Here is a 23300-nt window from a genome sequence, read left to right on the forward strand (position 1 = left end):
CAGCGGGCACTCCTGAAGGGCTGTTGGGAAAGCAGGGCAGTTCTGAGCCATGTTTCCCTGGCAGATGCTGACGTGTCATCCCACGGAGCTGCTGGGGGCCGGCTGGGTGCTCCTTGCAGGTAAGCAGTCCGCAGGCTGGGTTGGGTGCTGATGCTGTCTGCGTCCAGATCCTTGCCTGGTGCAAGCCCACAGAGAGCCTGAGGCTTCAGCAGAGCTTTGCAGATGAGCAGGGGGATGTGCGGTCAATAGGAGGCTTTTTAGAGGGGGCAAATGCTTCACCTGAAAGGGAAGGATGTCTGCTTCACTGTGCAAAGACAGAGAAGGCAGAAGCAGCCCAAGAACCAAGTACAGTGCCAAGGCTAGAAGCCTGCTGCAGATTTATGCTGGGGCTGATGTATGTAATAACACAACATTTATTGCAGTTTTACTTATGTGAGAAGCCTCAGTGTGGGCCTTATATATGCAGTGGCTGCCTTGAAGTGCACAGGCACAAAGAGTTTTCAGGGTGAGCATCTAAAAGAGAAAAGAAGCCTGTTAGAATGTACGTAGATTTCCGATGCTGTGGTGTTAGTGAGCTCCAAGTGCCTATTGGATGAGCTTCGGATATTGCAGCTGTGAAAGCTGCCTGCCATGAAGTGTTTCCTCTTCCCTTCTGCTGGTGGTGCCGCATGTTCTGTATGAAGAGTGTTTTCCTAGAGCGAGGGGACCTTTAGCCATGAGGCTGTTTCTTCCTCTCAGGCTGGGTAACAGCGGGTAGCGGCAGGAGCCGTCTCTCGATGCTGTGGGGATGAGAGATGGAAGGCATCAGGTGAGCTGGATTCACTGGTTCCTTTCCCACCTGCAGAGCTGCCGGGAGCAGCAGCAGGACGCAGGGGCCGCTCTCGGGCTGTCTGCACGGGCAGCAAACACTCGTGAGCACCCACTGATGAGGCGGAAACGGGGGCACCGGGAAGCAAACAGGGTGTGTGGGGAGCCAGGGCGCCGTGCCCCAGCGGCCCAGCGTCCCAGCGCTGCTGGAGCCTGTGTCCCGGCGGGAAGGCTGGCTGCGGGGCTGGGGCTGGGATGGGCTGATGCTGGTCCCTGTCTCTGTGAGCCTCGGAGCTGATGCTCCCGTGGAGCAGTTACACGGGAGAGGAGGAGCTTTAGGAGAAATCCTGGCACTCCAACAGAGCAGCCCCCCAGGAGCACCAGGAACATTGCTAGCAAGTAGCTGGACCGCTGCCTGTGCAGATAAACACCTTTCCTGCTTCCTCTGCTTGGGGCTGGCTCCTTGCTTTAAACCCTTTACATTCACCCTTTAAAACATGTATCTTTTTCCCAAACCAGAGCTTTAGTTGTGATTCTGCCTGGCTTTTCTAGAAAGCTCTGGTTTTTTGGTTTTGTTTTTTTTTTTTTTTTTTTTTTTTGGGAGGGGGGTGGACAAGAAACGAAGAGGGGGACACTATGACTTACTCCTCCTGAAGTCCCCAAGTGCCTCTTAGAGCCCAAGTCACGACAAGCCCAGAAATCACCCTGTGATTTGGGGGAGGCAGCTCTTCTGGGAGTGAATGGACACCTTCAGCCTCAAAGAGGCTGGGGATTGGGAATGAACCATGGAAACTAGGCCAGAATTAGAAAATTTGTTTTTGGCATGGACTGGTAGGGAACTCCACCTAAAACACACACAAAAGTGGAGTAGAACAAGCTTGCAGCGCTGCAAGCAGAGCTCCAAGCATCCTGGGCTGTGTTTCGGCATCTGTATGTGCTCCAGCTGGAATGTCTCCCTGCCTGGAAGTGTGATGGGAGATGGCTTTGTGAGAGGCTGTGACCAAGTAGTCCAGGTACCACGTGTGTGCCCGTGGCATCCGGGTACCAAAGCCTCTCCTCAGCCATGCCAACCTGCTCCATCTCCCCGGCTCATCTTCTCTTCTCCCGCACTCCAGGGCTGCTGGTGCCTTTGCAACAGGCTGCAGAAGTCTTGGAACCCTTCCAGAGTAAAGTTGCTGCTGTGGGATCACCAGTGCTGCTTCCTGGGCTGGGTAACATCACACAGGTCTACTCCATGCAGTGGGAATACCTCAATGGCACCAGCTCCCACACCATCCTGCAGTACTACAGGGGGTCCCACAGCCCAGCCATCCACGTGCCCTACGCAGGACGAGCTGTTTTCCATCCATCCAATGGATCCCTCCTGCTAGAGGGTGTCCAGGAAAGTGACAGTGGCATCTCCAAAGTGACTGTCAACATGGGAGACAGGGAGAGCCTGAAAATGCTGCTGGAAGTCCTCAGTAAGTGGTGAGCATGGGAGGAAAGAACAGGGTAATGGGTGCAAGCAGGGCAGGGGCGTTACCTAGAATCATAGAATAGTTAGGGTTGGAAAGGACCTTCAGATCATCAAGTTCCAACCCCCCTGCCATGGGCAGGGACACCCCACACTAAACCATGCCACCCAAGGCCTCATCCAACCTGGCCTTGAACACCGCCAGGGATGGAGCATTCACAACCTCCCTGGGCAACCCATTCCAGTGCCTCATCACCCTCTCAGTAAAGAATTTCTTCCTTATATCCAATCTAAACTTCCCCTGTTTAAGTTTGAACCCGTTACCCCTTGTCCTGTCACTACAGTTCCTGATGAACAGTCCATTCCCAGCATCCTTGTAGGCTCCCTTCAGATACTGGAAGGCTGCTCTGAGGTCTCCACGCAGCCTTCTCTTCTCCAGGCTGAACAGCCCCAGCTTTCTCAGCCTGTCTCCATACGGGAGGTGCTCCAGTCCCCTGATCATCCTCGTGGCCTCCTCTGGACTTGTTCCAACAGTTCCATGTCCTTTTTATGTTGAGGACACCAGAACTGCACACAATACTCCAAGTGAGGTCTCACGAGAGCAGAGTAGAGGGGCAGGATCACCTCCTTCGACCTGCTGGTCACGCTGCTCTTGATGCAGCCCAGGATACGGTTGGCTTTCTGGGCTGCGAGCAAACACTGCAGCCAGCTCATGTTCATTTTCTCATCAACCAGCACCCCCAAGTCCTTCTCTGCAGGGCTGCTCTGAATCTCTTCTCTGCCCAACCTGTAGCTGTGCCTGGGATTGCTGCGACCCAGGTGTAGGACCTTGCACTTGGCATGGTTAAACTTCATAAGGTTGGCATCAGCCCACCTCACAAGCATTTCAAGGTCCCTCTGGATGGCATCCCTTCCCTCCAGTGTATCAACTGAACCACACAGCTTGGTGTCATTGGCAAACTTGCTGAGGGCGCACTCAATCCCACTGTCCATGTCGCTGACAAAGATGTTGAACAAGACCGGTCCCAACACCCATCCCTGAGGGACACCACTCGTTACTGGTCTCCAGCCGGACACTGAGCCATTGACCACAACTCTTTGCATGCGGCCATCCAGCCAGTTCTGTATCCACCGAGTGGTCCATCCATCAAATTGATGTCTCTCCAATTTAGAGACAAGGATGTCGTGTGGGATAGTGTCGAACGCTTTGCACAAGTCCAGGTAGATGACATCAACTGTTCTGCCCCCGTCCATCAGTTCCGTAGCCCCATCATAGAAGGCCACCAAATTGGTCAGGCAGGATTTCCCTTTAGTGAAGCCATGCTGGCTGTCACCAAGCACCTTGTTGTTTTTCATGTGCATTAGCATGCCTTCCAGGAGAATCTGCTCCAAGATTTTGCCAGGCACGGAGGTGAGACTCACAGTATCACAGTATCACAGTATGTTAGAGATTGGAAGGGACCTCAAAAGATCATCTAGTCCAATCCCCCTGCCAGAGCAGGAACACCTAAATAAGGCTACACAGGAATGTGTCCAGGCGGGTTTTGAATGTCTCCAGAGAAGGAGACTCCACAACCTCCCTGGGCAGCCTGTTCCAGTGTTCTGTCACCCTCACTGAGAAGAAGTTTCTTCTCAAGTTTAAGTGGAACCTCTTGTATTCCAGTTTATACCCATTACCCCTTGTCCTATCATTGCTTGCCATTGAGAAGAGCCTGGCTCCATCCTCATGACACTCCCCCTTTATATATTTATATACACTAATAAGGTCCCCCCGCAGTCTCCTCTTCTCCAAACTATAGAGACCCAGCTCCCTCAGCCTTTCCTCATAAGGGAGATGCTCCACTCCCTTAATCATCCTAGTCGCCCTGCGCTGGACTCTCTCCAGCAGGTCCCTGTCCTTCTTGAACTGAGGGGCCCAGAACTGGACACAATATTCCAGATGCGGTCTCACCAGGGCAGAGTAGAGGGGGAGGAGGACCTCTCTCGACCTACTGACCACCCCCCTTCTAATACACCCCAGGATGCCATTGGCCTTCTTGGCCACAAGGGCACAGTGTTGGCTCATGGTCATCCTGCCATCCACTAGGACCCCCAGGTCCCTCTCCCCTACACTACTCTGTAACAGGTCGTTTCCCAACCTATATTGGAACCTGGGGTTGTTCCTGCCCAGATGCAGGACTCTACACTTTCCCTTGTTATATTTCATCAAGTTTCTCCCTGCCCAACTCTCCAGCCTGTCCAGGTCCCGCTGGATGGCAGCACAGCCTTCTGGCGTGTCAGCCACTCCTCCCAGCTTAGTGTCATCAGCAAACTTGCTGACAGTACACTCAATTCCCTCATCTAAATCATTGATGAATATATTAAATAATACTGGTCCCAATACTGACCCTTGAGGCACTCCACTAGATACAGGCCTCCAACTAGACTCCGCCCCATAGACTACAACTCTCTGGCTTCTGTCCTTCAGCCAGTTCACAGTCCACCTCACCACCTGATCATCCAGGCCACACTTCCTCAATTTAGCTATGAGGATGCTGTGGGAGACTGTGTCAAATGCTTTGCTGAAGTCAAGGTAGACCACGTCCACCGCTCTGCCATCATCCATCCACCGTGTTATTTCCTCATAAAAGGCTATGAGGTTGGTCAAGCATGACTTCCCCTTGGTAAAGCCATGTTGACTGCCCCTCATAACCCTCTTATCCTTGACATGCCTTAAGATGGCATCAAGGATAAGGTGCTCCATCACTTTCCCAGGGATGGAGGTGAGGCTGACCGGTCTATAGTTACCCGGGTCCTCCTTCTTGCCCTTTTTGAAGACTGGAGTGACATTTGCTTTCCTCCAGTCCTCAGGCACCTCTCCCATTTCCCAAGACTTGGTAAAGATGATGGCGAGTGGTCTAGCAATGACTTCTGCCAGTTCCCTCAGCACCCGCGGGTGCATCCCATCCGGACCCATGGATTTATGGATGTCCAGATTGCTCAACTGGTCCCTAACCCATTCCTCGTCAACTAAGGCAAACTGCTCCAGTGACCTGACTTCATCTGAGGTCTCAGGAGTACAGGGCTCTTCAGGACTGCCTCCGGCAGAGTAGACAGAAACAAAGAAGGCATTCAATAACTCTGCCATCTCTGTATCTTCTGTCACCAGGGCACCCATCCCGTTCACCAGTGGGCCAACCTTGCCTCTGGTGTTAGTTTTATCAGCTATGTATTTGAAAAAGCTCTTTCTGTTGTCCTTGACCCCTTCTCGCCAGATTTAATTCTAAGGAGGCCTTAGCCATCCTAGCTGCCTTCCTACATCCTCTAGCAGCAGCCTTATATTCCTCCCAAGTGGCCAGCCCCTCCTTCCATGACCTGTAAACTCTTCTCTTCCACTTGAGCATACCCAGCAGTTCCTTATTTAGCCACGCAGGTCTCCTGGCCCTCTTCCTTGACTTCCTACGTGTCGGGATGCTCTGCTCTTGAGCTCGGAATAAGCAATTCTTGAATGTCAACCAACTGTCTTGGGCCCCTTTACCTTCAAGCAGCCTTGCCCATGGGATTTCCCCTAGCAATTGCTTGAAAAGGCCAAAGTTTGCCCTGCTAAAGTCCAGGGTTGCAATTCTACTTGCTATTCCACTGGTCCTACCACACAAGATCCTGAATTCCACCATCTCGTGGTCGCTGTAACCAAGGCAGCCCTCAACCTTTACTGCTTTGACCAGCCCCTCCTTGTTAGTGAGGATGAGATCCAGCAGCGCTCCTCTCCTGGTTGGCTCATCCACCATTTGGATGAGGAAGTTATCATCCATACACTGGAGGAACCTCCTGGACTGTGGCTGGGTTGCTGAGTAGTCCTTCCAGCAAACATCAGGGAAGTTAAAATCCCCCACAACAACCACGGCCTGTGACTGTGAGGCCGCTCTCAGCTGCCTGTAGAAGGCCTCGTCAACTTCCTCACCCTGATCTGGTGGCCTGTAACAGACACCCACAACAGTATCACCCCTGCCAGCCTGCCCCTTAATTCTCACCCACAGACTCTCAACTCGCTCGTCCCCTGTCCCTGGACAGAACTCAGTACATTGCAGCTGCTCTCGCACATAAAGAGCAACCCCACCACCCCGCCTGGCTGGCCTGTCTTTCCTGAAAAGGACATGAAAAGACTGACTGGTCTGTAATTCCCTGGGTCATCCATTTTCCCCTTCTTGAAAATGGGGGTTATATTTCCCTTCTTCCAGTCGTCGGGAACTTCACCTGACTGCCATGATTTTTCAAATACGATGGACGAACTGATAACTGACTGTTTATGGACTATCAGCCTGTCATGCATGGAGACATCACCAGGGAGACTCTGGGAAGAGGTTCCCAACATGTCCTAGGGGAGCAGATTTGGTGATGCTGCCCAAGGAGACCTTCCAGGCTGTGACAGAGGGCTGGGCTCCATCCTGGAAGCACAATTCCCTCCCTTTCTTTCTATTCTCAGTGCAAGGAGGGAGGGACTTTGGGGGTGCTGTGTGTCAGTGCCTGCTGCAGAGGGTACTTCCAGCACTTCTGGAGGGCAGACCAGGATGAGCCCATGGAGCTTTATGGAGAAGACAGGACAAAGTCCTTGGCCTCAGGCCGCGCTGTCTGATGGTCTGTTTGCAATCTGCAGGTGCCAGATGCTGCTGCAGAGATAAGAGCAGACTTGAAATAACACAGAAGTTCCTCCTCGATATCACTCCCAGCAATTTCTTTCATTTACTTTGGCATTATCCCTTCACTGCTGTCATAATGCTGCTGCCATAATGCTACCACAGCCCTTCACCACCCACTTCTTCCAACCACACATAAATCGGAATGGGATCAGCATCTTTTTCCTCTTTTTTTTTTTTTTTTCTTTCCCTTATTTCCTGACATGTTTTAAAATGCCCTTTATTTACCCAAATGCAATAAAAGCAATGACTCAGCTAGCAATAAACCAGCCCAAACCCATGAGCATGGCAGCCCCAGGGGCTCCCAAGGAAAATGCACCCGTGGCTGCACTGCTGCAGGCACACGGATGCTGCGGTGACAATCGCAGCCCATCACCGATGCTCCAGGTGATGTCTGAGAGAGGTTCTGGTATTCCTGTCCCCTTCCCAGAGCCCGTGTCTCGCCCCCAGCTCCGGAGCAGTGCTCTCATGGCCCAGGCCACCGGCGAGGTGCTGTGTGAGGTGGCAGAGGGGAGGGTGGACACCATCACCTGGAAGAAGGATGGGCAGCCCCTGCCCCCGGACAGAGGCTTCCTCCTCTCCAGCAGCCGCAGCGTTCTGTACCTGAGGTCGGCGGGGAAATCGGACTGTGGCTCCTACTCCTGCAACGCCAGCAACAGGATAAGCTGGGAAGAAACCTCCCTGAACATCACGGTTACAGGTGATGGCTGCTGTGGTTTCGCCTCCCATCACTCTTCCTTCTCTCACCCTTCCCTGGGGATCCCTGGGTGGTTTCATCCCATGCCTCTGCCTCCATCCCCCAAGGTTCAGCTGCCCTCTCATGAGGTTGTGCCCCACGTGCTGTTAACAGGAGCTCCCCATGGTAGGATGATCAGCAGCAATTCCCAGTCTCTGATCCCACCAAAGCACAATCCTTGGCAGGACGGATGGCAGGAGATTGGCTGCTCCCTCTCAGAGAAGGTCCCAGGTTGATGGCCCTTGGCCAAGGTGATGGTGAGCAGAACATGGGGGGTGAGGGGGGGTGGCCAAGAAAGCCTGTGGGCAACACTTGTCCCAGGTTGGACATTCCATGGACCACAGCCTGCAGCACAAAGCACTGATTCGACACCAGGTGGCAAATGAATTGACTGTGTCCTGGTGACAGAGAAGCCCCATGGCCCACCAGAGCCACCCTTGCTGGGCCCAGCGATGGTCGCACTCCCAACTCCTCGGGTTTGTGTTTTCCAGGTCTCTCCCCTCCCTTGCAGGATGTGCTGAGGATCGCGGTGGTTGCTGTGGTCTTTGCTGCTGTCTCAGCATGGGGACTGATCATTCCCGTCTGCCAGTCTGAAAAGCTCCGGATAAGTGAGTCCAGTCAGGGCAACTGAACCCTCATGTGGTTTGTGTTGGAAGGGGCCTTCAAGCTCATCCAGTTCCAATTCCCTGCCACGGGCAGTGACACCTTCCACTAGAGCAGCTTGCTCCAAGCCCCTGTGTCCAACCTGGCCTTGAACACTGCCAGGGATGGGGCAGCCACAGCTTCTCTGGGCACCCTGTGCCAGCACCTCAGCACCCTCACAGGGAAGAGCTTCTGCCTCAGAGCTCATCTCAGTCTCCCCTCTGGCAGGTTCAAGCCATTCCCCTTGTCCTATCCCTGCAGGCCCTTGTCCAAAGCCCCTCTCCAGGTTTCTTGTAGCCCCTTTAGGCACTGGGGGCTGCTCTAAGGTCTCCTCTTAAGGAGCCTTCTCTTCTCCAGGCTGAACAAGCTTGGTTAGATCCTGGTACTTCCCAAACATTTTTATTCCAGGCGGTTGAGGTGCTGACTGACACCTTTGCGGAAAAAAACCTTTCCCGGGATTTTAATTTTTGGTTTTTGTGGGGTTTATGTTTTACTATTACAAGGCTCCACTTTCAAGAGGTTGTGTTTAATTCTCATCCTGGGGGGAAACAGAGCCCTTTCCAGCTCCCCTCACTAAAGAGCAGGTCCAACCCAGAAGGAATCCCCCAGCACCCTGGGTGGGCACAGGCTGCACCCCAAGCTGAGGCAGGGACCCAGCAGGGGCTGGCGCAGGAAGCCCTGGGGCTCGCAGCTCACCCCGCGCTGCTCTGGTGCACAGGGGGGGAACTATGGCGATGGCTCAGCGCCTACACCTGCGGGCTGGTGTGCATCGCCTCCGTCCTGGCTGGCGTCGCGGGCGGCCTCTGGATGCGAGAGGAAGGTAGGACGTGGCTGCGGGTGGCTGGGGGCAGGGGGTGGTGCTAGGAAGACTTTACCCTGGAGCACAGAGAAACAATCTCTGACCTGCAGACCATGTGGGGTGAAGACCTCATGGGAGATGTCTGGTGGGGTCAGGCAGGAAGGCAGTGCCCCCAGAGGGAGGGTCACACAGCTAAACTCATGGGATAGACCCAGCCAGAACAACCCGTGTCTTTCCCCATGTGTGATCTCAGCTAGTCATGGGGGCCTGCACCTCCATACGCATTACAAACCCATGCATGCAATTAATATAGTTACTCCCCTTTCCCCAGAGCCCTTGGGAGGGCTAATTGCAGAAGGGCAGTTACAGTGACCAAGAGATGGAAAGGCTGCTTGCAAGAACAGCTTGAAAAGGCTGTGAGAGAGTGGGAAAGGGATATGATGGAGGGTTACAAAGTGATGAAGGTGGTAGACAGATGCTCTGCCCTGTCCTGTTTTCTTTCAGGCCCTTCTATTGCAATCATATTGCCAGAGATTGCCCTTACGTACATCATGGTGGTAACCTTCCTTGTCTCCACCACCGTGACCTGCCAACCTACAAATCTCACCCAGCTGAAAAGCAAAGCAGGTGATCTGTTCCACCAAGGATGGCAAGGAGGGAAGGAGGGAGGGGAAAATGGTCCATTGGGGGTTATTTTGCCCCAAATCTCATTCTTCCTTTTTTTTTAAACTGAAACCTGTATTTCTGCATCTGTGCTCCTCAGGCTGGTGGGTTCCACACCAGATCACAGGTGAGGGCAGAGCCCCATCTGCATCCCGTACCACATGCTAACATGACTCTGTTGTCTTCCCCTGGGCAGCGCAGCGCACAATGGGCTACGCTGCTCCCGGAGGAGTGGTTGTGGTGGTGCTGACGACCAGCTTCCTCATCAAGAGCATCTGCCATCGCCACGGTGAGAGGGGTTGCTCCAGGGACCACCCCACACACTGAGGCTAAAGCTTGTACGTGATACGTAAATCCCAACGTCCCTTCAACTTGGCCGCTGGGAGTTAGACTCAAACCAAATCCAGCAAATTGGGGTTTTCAGGGAAGTGAAATCTTTGCAAAAGCAAAACTAGGTTTTCAGCACCCCCCTCTTCATTTATTTTCCCTTGTTTTGCACATGTGCATGTTTCACAGTGATTTGCCTTTCCCCTCTATCACCTTCTGCCTCAATGGTGTTTAGTGCTGACTCCTGGCTTTTCCGCCCACAGAAGAAGGATGCACGGACTTCACGGACGTGACCATCCTCACGGTCAGCACAGCGGCCGTGTCGGCCCTCCCACTCCTCGCCATCTTCCTCTGCTGTAAGTCTCCTGCTCCTTCAGTTCCCTGCCCCTCCAAGTGCTCTATATCCAGCCAGCTGGTCTCCCTCTGACCCCATGGGATCAAGCAGCCATCAGAATCATTTAGGAACTATTTATTTGGCTTTCGTGAAGGCCCCAAGACCTCTCCGTTGCCCCTTTCCCTTCCCTGGAGAGCCCCAGGCACCATCCCAAGCACAACATCCCATCCTGTGCGTTCGGTGCCTCCTGTACGCTTTCTCCTGCTGCCTGAGAACAGACTTGTCCTTTCACAGATCACACAACTCAGGGGTGGCTGAAGGAACGTGACACCCGTTGGGCGGACATGGAGAGGTAGAGCCTCTATTGCCTTTTTCCAAATAAATTCATACCATCTAGAAGTAAAAAGAGCAGGATACGGAAACTACCCTGTGCTTTGCGTTAAGTCCTAGACCCCAAGAAAGACGCAGCCCAGTGCTGCTGTCGCAGCCCCTGATTTCACAGTGGGTTCAGTGGGTAACTCCATGGAGGTCCCCAACCAGCAAGGCGCTTGAGTCCCTGCTCAAATCTCCCCACAGATTTCTTCCCTCATGGCCTCAGCCTGGCATCTTTAAGCCTTAATTCCTGCTGGTTTCATAGAATTATAGAATCCTAGAATGGGTTGGGTTGAAGGGACCTTCAAGCTTGTCCAGTTTCAACCCCCTGACTGGGGCAGGGACACCTTCCACTGGAGCAGCTGGAAACACCGTCTGCTGCAGCCCCAGCAACCTGCTGTTGAGGCTGCCCTTGCTGCCCGCTGCCAGCATTGCTGGCAGGTGCTCTGCCGCTTGCCCACCGCTCCTCAGTGTGGGCTGAGTGCCTGGGGCCTTGCTGCTGTTGGCTGCACGGACAGTGTCTGTTCTTGTTGAATTATGGGAGATGTCCTTGTGCTTTTCTGCATGTTTGTTCAAAAGTCTTACAAAAGCCACCTTGAGTCAGGCTTATGTTTCAAGCCTTGCCTTTGCAGGGCTGAAATTTCAGGCCTGTAGTAAGTACAGGCAAGAATCACAATGGGCTGAGCATCAGCATGAAAAGTCCTATATTTCTGCTGCTTTTTCTGATGTACAAGTGTCTAAAACAGCCTTAAACTGTCATCCTAGATACCCTGCCATAAAACGTCAGGTTAGGAGCAGCCTTGAGTAGGTGCTTAGGAGTAGGTCTCCATCCCCCATAGTCTGTCTCCATCCTCCAAGGTAAGATCAGCTATACTTAGGTCACTTGTTAACATCTGGAGAATTTCAGTAGTTTGAGAGAGATTCCATACCATCTCCAGGTGATCTGTCCCAAAATGAACTATTCTTAGTGGTGGAAGTTTCCGTTGGTACCTAATCAGAAGCCTTCAGGATGCACTTTAAACCTATTACTACTTCCATCCCCATGAAAGAGATCCTTTCCTTCCTTCTTGTAGCAGCTATTCCTCTAAATCAGAGGGCCAAGTGTGTACCTTGCCCTCTTCATCTCATCATCTAAAAGGTAGGTTTGCAAGTTTAAGCCACCTATATGGGCTCCTCTAAGTCATGCAAAGAGCCAAGCTGGCTCATCCTCTCAGAGCTGAGGTGAATCACTTGTTGAAGGTACTTGTTCTTCGGATCTGTAAAGGGAAACCCAGGCATCGGAAAGAAATCCTACAGGGGTAGTGAGATTGTTTCAACTCCAGCCTCTAGGCAGATAATAATGTGTTTAAGACTCCCATATAAATTTGGCTGTAGGAAGTACTGTTGTGTTGTGGGCTGCCTAAGTTATCATCAGCAGAGCTTCAGAGATCTAAGGAATTCATTGTGTTGATGGGTGACAGGTACAGCCTTGCAGCACTGGTACTTTAATGTATGTACAGGTTTTACTGTGTTCTTCCTTCCATCAGATCATCAAAGATGGGGAGGAGCACGATGATCTCACTGAAGTAGCAAAGCTTTTCAACATCCACGAAGACTAAACTCTGGAAAAGAAACACCACAATAGGTGTGAGGAGGGCAGCGGGGGCCACTGTCTGTGTGCACCCCTTCCCCTTCAGACTCCTTCCTCTGAGTACATGAGAATATTGCCAGTCAGCTACAGTTCTGATCTTTGCAGCAATAAAGTCAGACTGTTCTAAGTTAAATAACTTTGTCCTCTAGCTGTGCATTGCTGGCTTTGAAAGGGGAGTATGCTGCACGCTGTTGCCAGGTTTTCCCTCATGTCAGTAGTGGAGAAGCCTGCGGAGCAACCTCTTTCCTTGCAGCACTTCCCAGCTGCTGAGCTTGCAGTCCTGCTGGCTCTTGGCAGCGTGTGCTGCCCATGCAGGAAAAGCGCATCCCGATGGGATGAAACAGTGTGTGATGGAGTGGCTCCCACGTCAGCTGGCTTTTGAAGCCTGCTGCGTGCTGCAGCCCAGTGACCAGAATGAGAGGGATGCAGAAGGGATGTGAGAATAAGGAGCGAGGCTTGGAGCTACTAAGGCCGGAGATAAGGAACTAAATTATGGGAGCAATGGAGGAGGTGCACTTGCACGTGTTTGGAAAGCACAGGCTGAACTGGGTGGGGAGAGCCACTCACGGGAGGTGCTGCACCCAGAGGTATAATGATGTCAGGAGCATGTTATCAGCACTCCAGCCCCCATGTAGGAACTTGGGATCTGTTATCTCGGAGCTGTTGGCTGTGCATGCCAATCCAGCAGGTGCTGTGGCAGGTCGCGTTCGATCTCCCAGCCCCTACCCTGCCCCTGCTCCCGCTCCCGCCAGCACTGGGCTGTGGGAGATGTGGGCTTGGGGCCCAAAAGAGCGTGACAACACAGGAGCAGACACTCCGTCTGCCACCGTTGGTGACAATGGCACCCCAGCCACCACTTCAGTCAGAGAGAGCTGTCAGCAGGTGCTGCGGGCTGCTACCTGTGATGGGGAGCCAGGGACCCCGCTAGCAGCCAGCAGCATGGCCGGACCCAGCACACAGCAGGGCTGCAGGAGCACAAACAAGAACAGACACTGTCCGTGCAGCCAACAGCAGCAAGGCCCCAGGCACTCAGCACACACTGAGGAGCGGTGGGCAAGCGGCAGAGCACCTGCCAGCAATGCTGGCAGTGGGCAGCAAGGGCAGCCTCAACAGCAAGTTGCTGGGGCTGCACCAGACGGTGTTTCCCCTGCGTCTGCCCCCGCTGCCCCACATCAAGATTTCAGAGCAGCCAAAGAGGAGCTGCCTGGCCGGAGCTCCTGAGAAGCACTGGGCACCTCTCCCTCCTATTGCACCGGCATGAGGTTCCCATCGATGCAGGCAGGAATATCTCTCCCCCGCCCCGTGCTCTCCCTCTGCCCTGTCCCTTCCTCTCTCCCCCTCTCTCCCTCGTTCTCTCTTTCATTAATGCATTCTCCACTTTCCATTATTTATTAACTTCCTTCCTTTGTTTTATTTAGAAAAAACAAATTAAATAACAGTGGTTACGTGGAGCTCAGCCCCTCCTGCCCCAGCGCTTTGGGCCAGGCTAAAACTAACCTGACCTTCTCTCACCTCCTCACTTCCTCAGCTGAGGCAGAGGCTCTACCCCACGGCTGCAACCCCCCCCGACACCCCTCACTGCCCCCAGCACATCCCACCTCCCCATTAGTGCTTGCTCTGCACGGCCACCCAGTGCATGGCACAGGAGACATGCCCAAAATGAAGCCCCCAAGCTGCAGTGATGCCTCGGAGGTGGAGGGACTCCATGTCTGGTCCCAGCTCCAGCACAGCCAGAGGGTTTCCCCAGGCAGAGCCAGCGGGGTGGGGGAGTGATGCTCAGACTCGTGGTGAGCAGATGCTCTGCTGCAGGTCTCACAAACCCTCATCCATCCCTTGCCGTGGTCCCCCAAAAGAGCTGACAAGAAACCTGGAGAGGGGCTTTGGACAAGGGCCTGTAGGGACAGGACAAGGGGAATGGCTTGAACCTGCCAGAGGGGAGACTGAGATGAGCTCTGAGGCAGAAGCTCTTCCCTGTGAGGGTGCTGAGGTGCTGGCACAGGGTGCCCAGAGAAGCTGTGGCTGCCCCATCCCTGGCAGTGTTCAAGGCCAGGTTGGACACAGGGGCTTGGAGCAAGCTGCTCTAGTGGAAGATGTCCCTGCTCATGGCAAGGGCTGGAACTGGAGGAGCTTTAAGCTCCCTTCAACCAAACCAGGCTGGGGTTCCGCGATTCCCACAGTAGTCAGGTATGTCCCGGCAGTCCAGGGATGCTCCCCACAGCTGCTGCTGGTCCATGCTGCCCTGCCAGGGTGGGCTGAGCTCAGGGGCTTGCCTGGATGGGGACAACCCCAGTGTCTGCCTTTGTGCCAAGCATCCTGACCCCAACACCCCTCCAGGGTCACTCACTGGGACAAAGAGCCCCCAGGCTGCTGAGCCACATTCCTCTGCTCCAAGCGGGACCCAAGGGGCCACGGAAAGCCTGGGGCAGGGCCATGCTGTGCTGCAGGCAGTGGGAAAGTCAGGTTGGAAGGGGAAAGGGGCTGTGCAGCAGCCAAAGCAGTGACCCTGGGGTGAAGGGTATTCCTGGGGCAGGGGGGAGCTGAGGGGAGACCCCAGGGATGCCCAAGGGGGACGGAGCCGGGAGCAGGCAGAGCTCCAGAATCCCTGCTCCATGAAGGAGCCATAGGAGAGCTGGGGACACGAGACATGGGTCACAGTGAGACTCCAACCCTCAGCTCAGACTCAGGGAGCCACTGAGGTCCTGGGTTGAATGGGCCAGTCTCTGTGTGGCTCCCACCTGAATCACCACCTCCTTCCACTCATCCCAGGGAGCCCCTCTCCCCCTTCCCAGATTGCTGCCCTGGGCAGGAGGAGCATTCACCCAGCACAGGGGGGAGGCATTGGCTGTGTCCAGGCTCGCCTGCCCCTGTCCCCATGGAGGGAAGGGGACGGTGCAGATGCTGCCCCATCACAGAGTGTCTGTCCCTCCAGGGGAGGGACCCCATTCTCATTTTCCCAGGGGGGGTGATAAAAAAAAAACCAAGAGGGAAAGGAGCGGAGCTCGCGCAGCTCCTGCGTTTGAGTGTGGGATGAGGGATGTCGGACAGAGGTGGGGGAGTGAGCTCCCCTTCTGTGGAACGAGATCGGTGTGCGTGCTATGGGGAGTTTGCACATTGGAAGTGAGACTGCCCTGGTGGGGGGAGCGCCATGGGGTGGCTCCGGTGACTGAATTGGAACTAGACTGACAGGGACCTGGGGAATCTCCTCTAGCAGATCCACTGGTTAAATTAAAACTAGGGACTAGAGGAAAGAAAGTGGAATTTTAGTGGGTACAGGAGCAACGTATTCAGTGTTAAATCAGAGAGAAAAGAATTTGTTACAGATGTGGGAGCTACTGGCCACCAAGAAAAAGGAAAAAGGTTAGAAAAGAAAAGAAAAAAGAAAAGAAAGGAAAGGAAAGGAAAGGAAAGGAAAGGAAAGGAAAGGAAAGGAAAGGAAAGGAAAGGAAAGGAAAGGAAAGGAAAAGAAAAGAAAGAAAAGAAAAGAAAAGAAAAGAAAAGAAAAGAAAAGAAAAGAAAAGAAAAGAAAAGAAAAGAAAAGAAAAGAAAAGAAAAGAAAAGAAAAGAAAAGAAAAGAAAAGAAAAGAAAAAAGAAATCGCAGCCCCTGATTTCACAGTGGGTTCAGTGGGTAACTCCGTGGAGGTCTCCATCCAGCAAGGCGCTTGAGTCCCTGCTCAAATCTCCCCACAGATTTCTTCCCTCATGGCCTCAGCCTGGCATCTTTAAGCCTTAATTCCTGCTGGTTTCATAGAATTATAGAATCCTAGAATGGGTTGGGTTGAAGGGACCTTCAAGCTTGTCCAGTTTCAACCCCCTGACAGGGACAGGGACACCTTCCACTGGAGCAGGTTGCTCCAAGCCCCTGTGTCCAACCTGGCCTTGAACACTGCCAGGGATGGGGCAGCCACAGCTTCTCTGGGCACGCTGTGCCAGCGCCTCAGCACCCTCACAGGGAAGAAGCCCTTCACCGCAGCCCTTTGGATTTCAGCCATGCTGTTGGTGCCTTTGGGCTCAGCCAGCTTTCTGAGGGAATGCCCGTGGGGCACCACAACCTCATGGACCTCAGGCAACTTCTCTTTGTCCAAGCCAAAACCATCCTGAGATACAGTGGAACCAGTATCGCACCCACAGCCATTTGTAGGGTCTTGTTCTGTCTTTGGGCCATGCAAGGTTTGGCACAGAGAGAGGCCACCGCAGCCCTCGCTTCTGCCAGGCGTGTGGGGCACCAGAGCCCCTGGCTCCAAAGATGCTCAACTCCTTCCTCCTCCTCTCCCTTCCAGGTCCTTTGAAATGTCCCAGCGCAGCAGCAAGGATGCTCTTTCCACCCATTAGAGGTGGGTCTGGGTGTTTCTCACTTGGCTGAGTCGACCCCATCTTCCTCCCAGGTTTAATAGGCTCTCAGTTTCAGTGGATTTCAGCCTCTGGGATGCCTGCAATAAATGGCAATGAAATGAACTCATTTCTGCCTTTTGTTTTGAATAACACACAACCGGGGAGGCCAATTGCACTTTTCTCCCTTTCTTTCTCTTTAAAAGCAGCCCCCAAGTAGAGAAGAGCCTTCAAGAATAGCTGCAGGACTCACCCGACCCTTCCCACTTTTCTCCCTGCTCCCTGGTGCAGATAACTTCAGTGCATGGGGGTTTTTTTGGGAGGGTGTTGGGTAGTGTCAGGTTCTTTCCCCCTGAATCCACAGGCCTATGTGCTGCCTGCCCCCATTAGCACAGGGCATCATCCCCAGGGGACTGCTGTCCTCCAGATATGAGGCTGGGGGGATGGGGGGGCAGCAGCTGATTTGAGCCTTCTCTTTAACCATGCAAATCCCTCTGGGCAGCCCTGGCCTGTGCTGGGTGCTCTGGCATCATCTCCTGCCAGGAGGGGCTCTGCAGTGGAGGGGAATTGCGGTGCCAGGGGGGGTAGGGTTTGGATGCTGCCTGTGGCTGGGTGGGGAGGGCTCACTCTTTGGGCTCAGCAGGAAACTGAAACCTTATGAACTCTATTGTGGTCCTTGTTTTTTTTCCTGTCTGAAAAGGCAGAGCCACATCCACACCCCAGCGCTGCCTCCCTGCGCACCGAGAGAAGCATTACTGCTGGGCGCCAAAAAGGGCCGACGTGGGCTCAGTCAGCACCTCAGCACCACACAGCCATTTGCTCACCCCTTCATGTTCCTTGCCCACTTCTGATAAGAAAAGTCCGATAAATAAAGTATAAGACTACTACTAACGATAAGGGAAATAACAAGAGGAGAGAATACAAAACTAAAAGGGCAAAGGAAAAAAACGATCAAAACAAGTGATGCACAGTACAACTACTCAGCACCCGCCGACCCATACCCAGCCCGACCCAAGCAGCAGTTAGTCCCTTACAGGTAATTCCCCCCAGTTTCTATACTGGGCATGATGTGCTGTGGTATGGAATATCCCTTTAGCTAATTTGGGTCAGGTGTCCTGTCTCTGCTCCCTCCTGGCTTCTTGGGCCCCTCCTGGCTGGCAGAGCATGAGACTGAAAAGTCCTTGATCAGGATAAGGGCTAATGAGCAGCAACTGTGTGTTATCAGTGTTACCTGTGTTACCAGACTGAAGCCCAAACAAAGCACTGCACCAGATACAAGGAAAGAAAAAAATAACTGTTTCAGCTGAACCCAGGAGCCAGAGGTCCAGAGGATGGGGATGGGCTGGAGATGCTTCCTAGAGCTGAACTGTGTCTCATGGAGTGGAAAGCTGAAGGTCCAGGTGGCTGCAGCAGCGGGTGCAGAGGGAGCATCTCTGTGGGTGGTGGTCCCATTGCTGAGGCTGCGGCTGAGCCACGGGACAGAAACGGGATCACCGCAGCTTCCCGAGTGAAGCCAGCGGAAGGAGCGCGGAGGCTTCAGGGGGCATGGAGCAGGGTGGTCCCTTCACACACACGGCGGGAGCCAGACGCAGGCTCCCCGCCCGCTTCCGCTCGCCGCAGAAGCGGCGGCACAGTCCGGGCGCTGCAGTCAGTGTTGTGTCGTGTGGCAGGGGTTGGCTCCGGGCTGCAGGCCCAGGGGAGGAGGGGCCGGTGGCCGGTGGGGTGGTGGAAACAGCGGCTGCACCTGTGGGGCTGGGGACTGGGGCGGTGGGGATGGGAACGGCAGCGATAGGGATGCCGACTGAAGCAGTGGGCACCGAGGGATCTCCCCCTCACCCCCCTGCTCCCTGCCAGGAGCTGCTCTCTGCTCCCCAGGCACAGCTTCCCCCTCCTACCCAGTCCCAGAAACATGAACTCAAAGGCAGGCAGGCAGGCAGGCGGAGTCATCATAGGCCCTCAAGGTACTGTTCACACAGCTCCTAAAGAGCCCCCATTCTCCCCTCCCCAGCCCTTGGGCAGGGTAGCCTTTGCACGTGTAGTTTGGGGTACTCAGTCCCAGGGCTCTGATGAGCTCCATTCACCCTTTACTGCAGGATGGGGAGAGCATCAGGCAAGGCCAGGGCGAGGTCACAGAAGCCTCTGAATTAGCTCCTTATTGGTCTATGAGGAAGGTGGTTTTCTTGGTTTGCTCATTTATCCCTGACAGTTCAGGGCCAGGTTGGATGGGGCTTGGAGCAAGCTGCTCTAGTGGAAGGTGTCCCTGCCCGTGGCAGGGGTTGGAGCTTGGAGGAGCTTTAAGGTCCCTTTCAACCCAAACCATTCTATGGTTCTATCATGATTCTACAGCTGTGATGGTTTCCCCAAGCTGTTCTCCAAGCAACCTTTTTGCCTCAGCCTGTGCTGCTGGTGGAATGAATTGGCAGAACTCATTGAAAGGGCTTTAAACTAGGTTTGAAGGGGGAAGGGGATGCAGCTGGGCTGACTGGAAGCAGGTCCAGTGGTAATCAGCCTGGGTCGGTGGTGAAGTCGGTGGACCAGCTGAGGTGTATGTATACTAATGCATGTAGTATGAGGAATAAACAAGAAGAGCTGGAAGCCATGGTGCAACAATATAGCTATGATGTAGTCGCCATCACAGAAATGTGGTGGGACGAGTCAAATAGCTGGAACATCATATTGGATGGCTACAAGCTCTTCAGAAGAGATAGAAAAGGAAGAAGGGGTGGAGGGGTGGCCCTTTATATTAGGGAGGTTTTAGATGTTATAGGTATTGAAATTAACGATGATGAAGTTGAATGTTTATGGGTAAGAATCAAGGGGAAGGCCGGTAAGGCTGATATCCTATTGGGGGTTTGTTATTGTCCACCGAACCAGAAAGAAGAAGTGGACAACTTGTTTTATAAGCAACTGGAGAATGTTTCTGGATCTTCAGCCCTTTTTCTTGTAGGCGACTTCAACCTACCAGATATATGTTGGGAATTTCATACAGCTCAAAAAAGGCAGTCCAGAAAGTTTTTAGAGTGTGTGGAGGATAACTTTCTGTCACAGCTGGTGAGTGAGACTACCAGGGGAGGGTCTATGTTAGACCTGTTGTTCACTAATAGAGAGACTGGTGGGTGAGATGGAGGTTGGAGGTTGCCTGGGGCACAGTGATCATGAAATTGTAGAATTCTCAATACTCAGGGAAATCAGGAGGAATATCAATAAGACCTATACCTTGGACTTCCGGAGGGCAGATTTTGCCCTGTTTAAGAGACTCATTTGGAGAATTCCTTGGGAAACTGCCCTTGAAAACAAAGGAGTTCAGGAAAGATGGGTGTGCCTCAAAACAGAGATCTCGAGAGCACAGGAAAAGTCTGTTCCTGTGTGCCGAAAGATGAGCCGACAAGGCAAGCATCCAGCCTGGATAGGTACTGAGGTTATGAAGGAACTTAGAAATAAAAAGAAGGTGTATCATCTTTGGAAGGAGGGTAGGGTTTCTCAGGGAGTGTTTAAGGAGGCTGCTGGGGTATGTAGAAAGAAAATTAGGGAGGCCAAAGCTCAGTTTGAACTTAAATTGGCAACTTCCGTAAAGAATAATAAAAGAAGTTTTTATAAATATATCAATGGTAAAAGGAAGGGTAAGACTGATCTTTGCTACTTACTGGATGAGGCAGGAAACTTAGTAACTAAAGATGAGGAGAAAGCAGAAGTGCTTAATGCCTTTTTTGCCTCAGTTTTCAGTAGGAAGACACCTTGCCCTCAAGATAACTGTACTTTGGGGTTGGTAGGTGGTGTTAGGGAGCAGAATGGTCCTTTTGTTATTCAAGAAGAGGAAGTTGGAGAGAATTGTTGAAGCACCTGAACATTTACAAATCAATGGGACCAGATAGGATCCATCCCAGGGTGATGAGGGAGATGGTGGATGAGCTTGCAAAGCCGCTCTCCATCATTTACCAACAGTTGTGGCTCGCTGGTGAGGTTCCAGATGATTGGAAGCTGGCCAATGTGATGCCCATCTATAAAAAGGGTAGGAGGGAGGATCCTGGCAATTATAGGCCAGTTAGTCTGACCTCAGTGCTGGGAAAGTTAATGGAAAAGTTCATACTGAGTGCTATTAAGCAGCACTTAAGAAGTGGCCAGGGTATGAGACCCAGCCAGCATGGGTTTATGAAGGGTAGGTCATGCTTGACCAACCTGATTTCCTTTTATGATCAGGTGACCCGCCTGGTGGATGTGGGAAGGGCTGTGGATGTTGTCTATTTGGATTTCAGCAAGGCTTTTGATACTGTCCCCCATAACATACTCCTGGAAAAGCTAGCAGCTCACGGCTTGGACAGGAGCACTCTTTGCTGGGTCAGTAACTGGCTGGATGGCCGGGCCCAGAGGGTGATGGTGAACGGTGTTGCATCCAGCTGGCAACCAGTCACCAGTGATGTCCCTCAGGGGTCTGTGCTGGGACCGGTGTTGTTCAATATTTTTATTGATGACACGGATGAGGGTATTGAGTCCTTCATCAGTAAGTTTGCAGATGACACTAAGCTGGGAGCTTGTGTTGATCTTTTGGAAGGAAGGAGGGCTCTGCAGAGAGACCTGGATAGGTGGGATAGGTGGGCAGAATCCAATAAGATGAAATTTAATAAGTCTAAGTGCCGAGTCCTACATTTTGGCCATAAAAACCCTTTGCAATGTTACAAGCTGGGGACAGTGTGGCTGGATAGTGTCCAGGCAGAAAGGGATCTGGGGGTATTGGTGGATGGCCAGCTGAATATGAGCCGGCAGTGTGCCCTGGTGGCCAAGAAGGCCAATGGCATCCTAGCCTGCATTAGGAATGGTGTGGCCAGCAGAAACAGAGAGGTTATTCTTCCCCTGTACTCAGCACTGGTGAGGCCGCACCTTGAGTACTGTGTCCAGTTCTGGGCTCCTCAGTTTAAGAAGGAAGAGGAAATGATTGAGCGTGTCCAAAGGAGGGCAACGAGGCTGGTGAGGGGCTTGGACCACAAGCCCTACGAGACGCGATTGAGGGAGTTGGAGTTGTTTAGCCTGGAGAAAAGGACACTCAGAGGTGACCTTATCACTCTCTACAACTTCCTGAAAGGAGGTTGTAGACAGGTGGGGGTGGGTCTCTTTCACCAGGCAGCAACTGACAGAAGGAGAGGACACAGTCTCAAACTGCGCCAAGGAAGGTACAGGTTGGATATTAGGAAGAAATTTTTCACAGAAAGAATAATGAAATATTGGAACGGTCTGCCCAGGGGGGTGGTGGAGTCACCATCCCTGGATGTGTTTAAAAAGAGACTGGATGTGGCACTTGGTGACATGGTTTAGTCGAGGTGTAGGGCATGGGTTGGACTCGACGATCTTGAAGGTCCCTTCCCACCTGGTAATTCTGGTAATTCTGATTCTGGAGATGCCAGTGCTGTGGGGACATGTGGAGAAGGTTGGGGGTTCCCCCATCCCTGCACCAAGCAGCCTTCACCTTTCCCAATCCCTGTGTAGCAGATGCCAACGGTGAACTGTCACGGAAGGGACTCAGTCGGAAATCAATGTGATCAGACAAAGCCATTTATCCTAGAAAACTAACTCTTTATATACTATTTCTTAAAGTTGTTTTCACTAACTTGGCACATTGTGATTGGACACATATCTGTGAGGCCCTTAACAACTAACATATAATTGGTTAAGCACAGGTGGGAGAACCTGACCTTCAAAGTTTTCCAACAGTCCTCAATTTAGCAACTCAGTAAATTCCAGCTCCTTCTTATCTTGCTGGGATTCTCACTCCCAGTGCCTCGCTCCCATCCTCCTACACCTTTTGTTGTTCCTTGGTTCATGTCGAACTCCATGTAGGCACTTACTGATCTGGGTATGTGGCTGTTCTTTGCCAGAAAATCATCCACAGTGGACCCCTGTGAAGCAGATGCCTTTCACACTGTTCTTCAGAGACCTGGCCACCATGTTTGGAGCAGCCACAGCAGGAGCCCCAGTGCAGAGAGCGTTCATCCCTTATGCTGGTCTGAAGGAGCTTTCAGAGCTTCACCATGTTACCCTGCCTGCTGGTGGACATCATGTGCTGTGAGTATGAAAAGGGACTTGTGTGGGGCTTGCACTGGCCATGCACCAACTTGGAGAGCTCATCCTTGCAGCATTCCTGTGCTTTCCTTCCCTCCCTGCTCCATCCAGGCTGTGGCAGTGCTGGTGAAGGTTTCTCCTTTGGGGAGCCATCCTGGTGAGTGCCTCCTTCCTCCAGTGCCGTACCTGGGTACCACCACCTCTTAAAGCAGCTTTCATCCACTTCATCCTTAAGGATTGCTCCCTGTGAGTCTCTTCTCTGCTCTCAGACCTTGCCTTGAGCTTCTTCACCTCCTCTCCGTCATCTTCCCTCTTTGCTTAGACTAGTTTTCCTTTTGGTTTCTGCTCTTTTAGCTTGTTTACTCTTCAGGAACCAGCACAGCCTTTTTTAACATGCTAAAAATATCTCCAAGGTGACGCTTCTGTCAGATTTAGGGGCTGGAAATATTAGATGTGACTTTCCTCTTGGTAAGTCCTTTTCTGCCA

The sequence above is a fragment of the Psittacula echo genome, assembly GCF_963264785.1.
Source record: "Psittacula echo genome assembly, chromosome: 8".
In the NCBI taxonomy this organism is placed as follows: Eukaryota; Metazoa; Chordata; class Aves; order Psittaciformes; family Psittacidae; genus Psittacula; species Psittacula echo.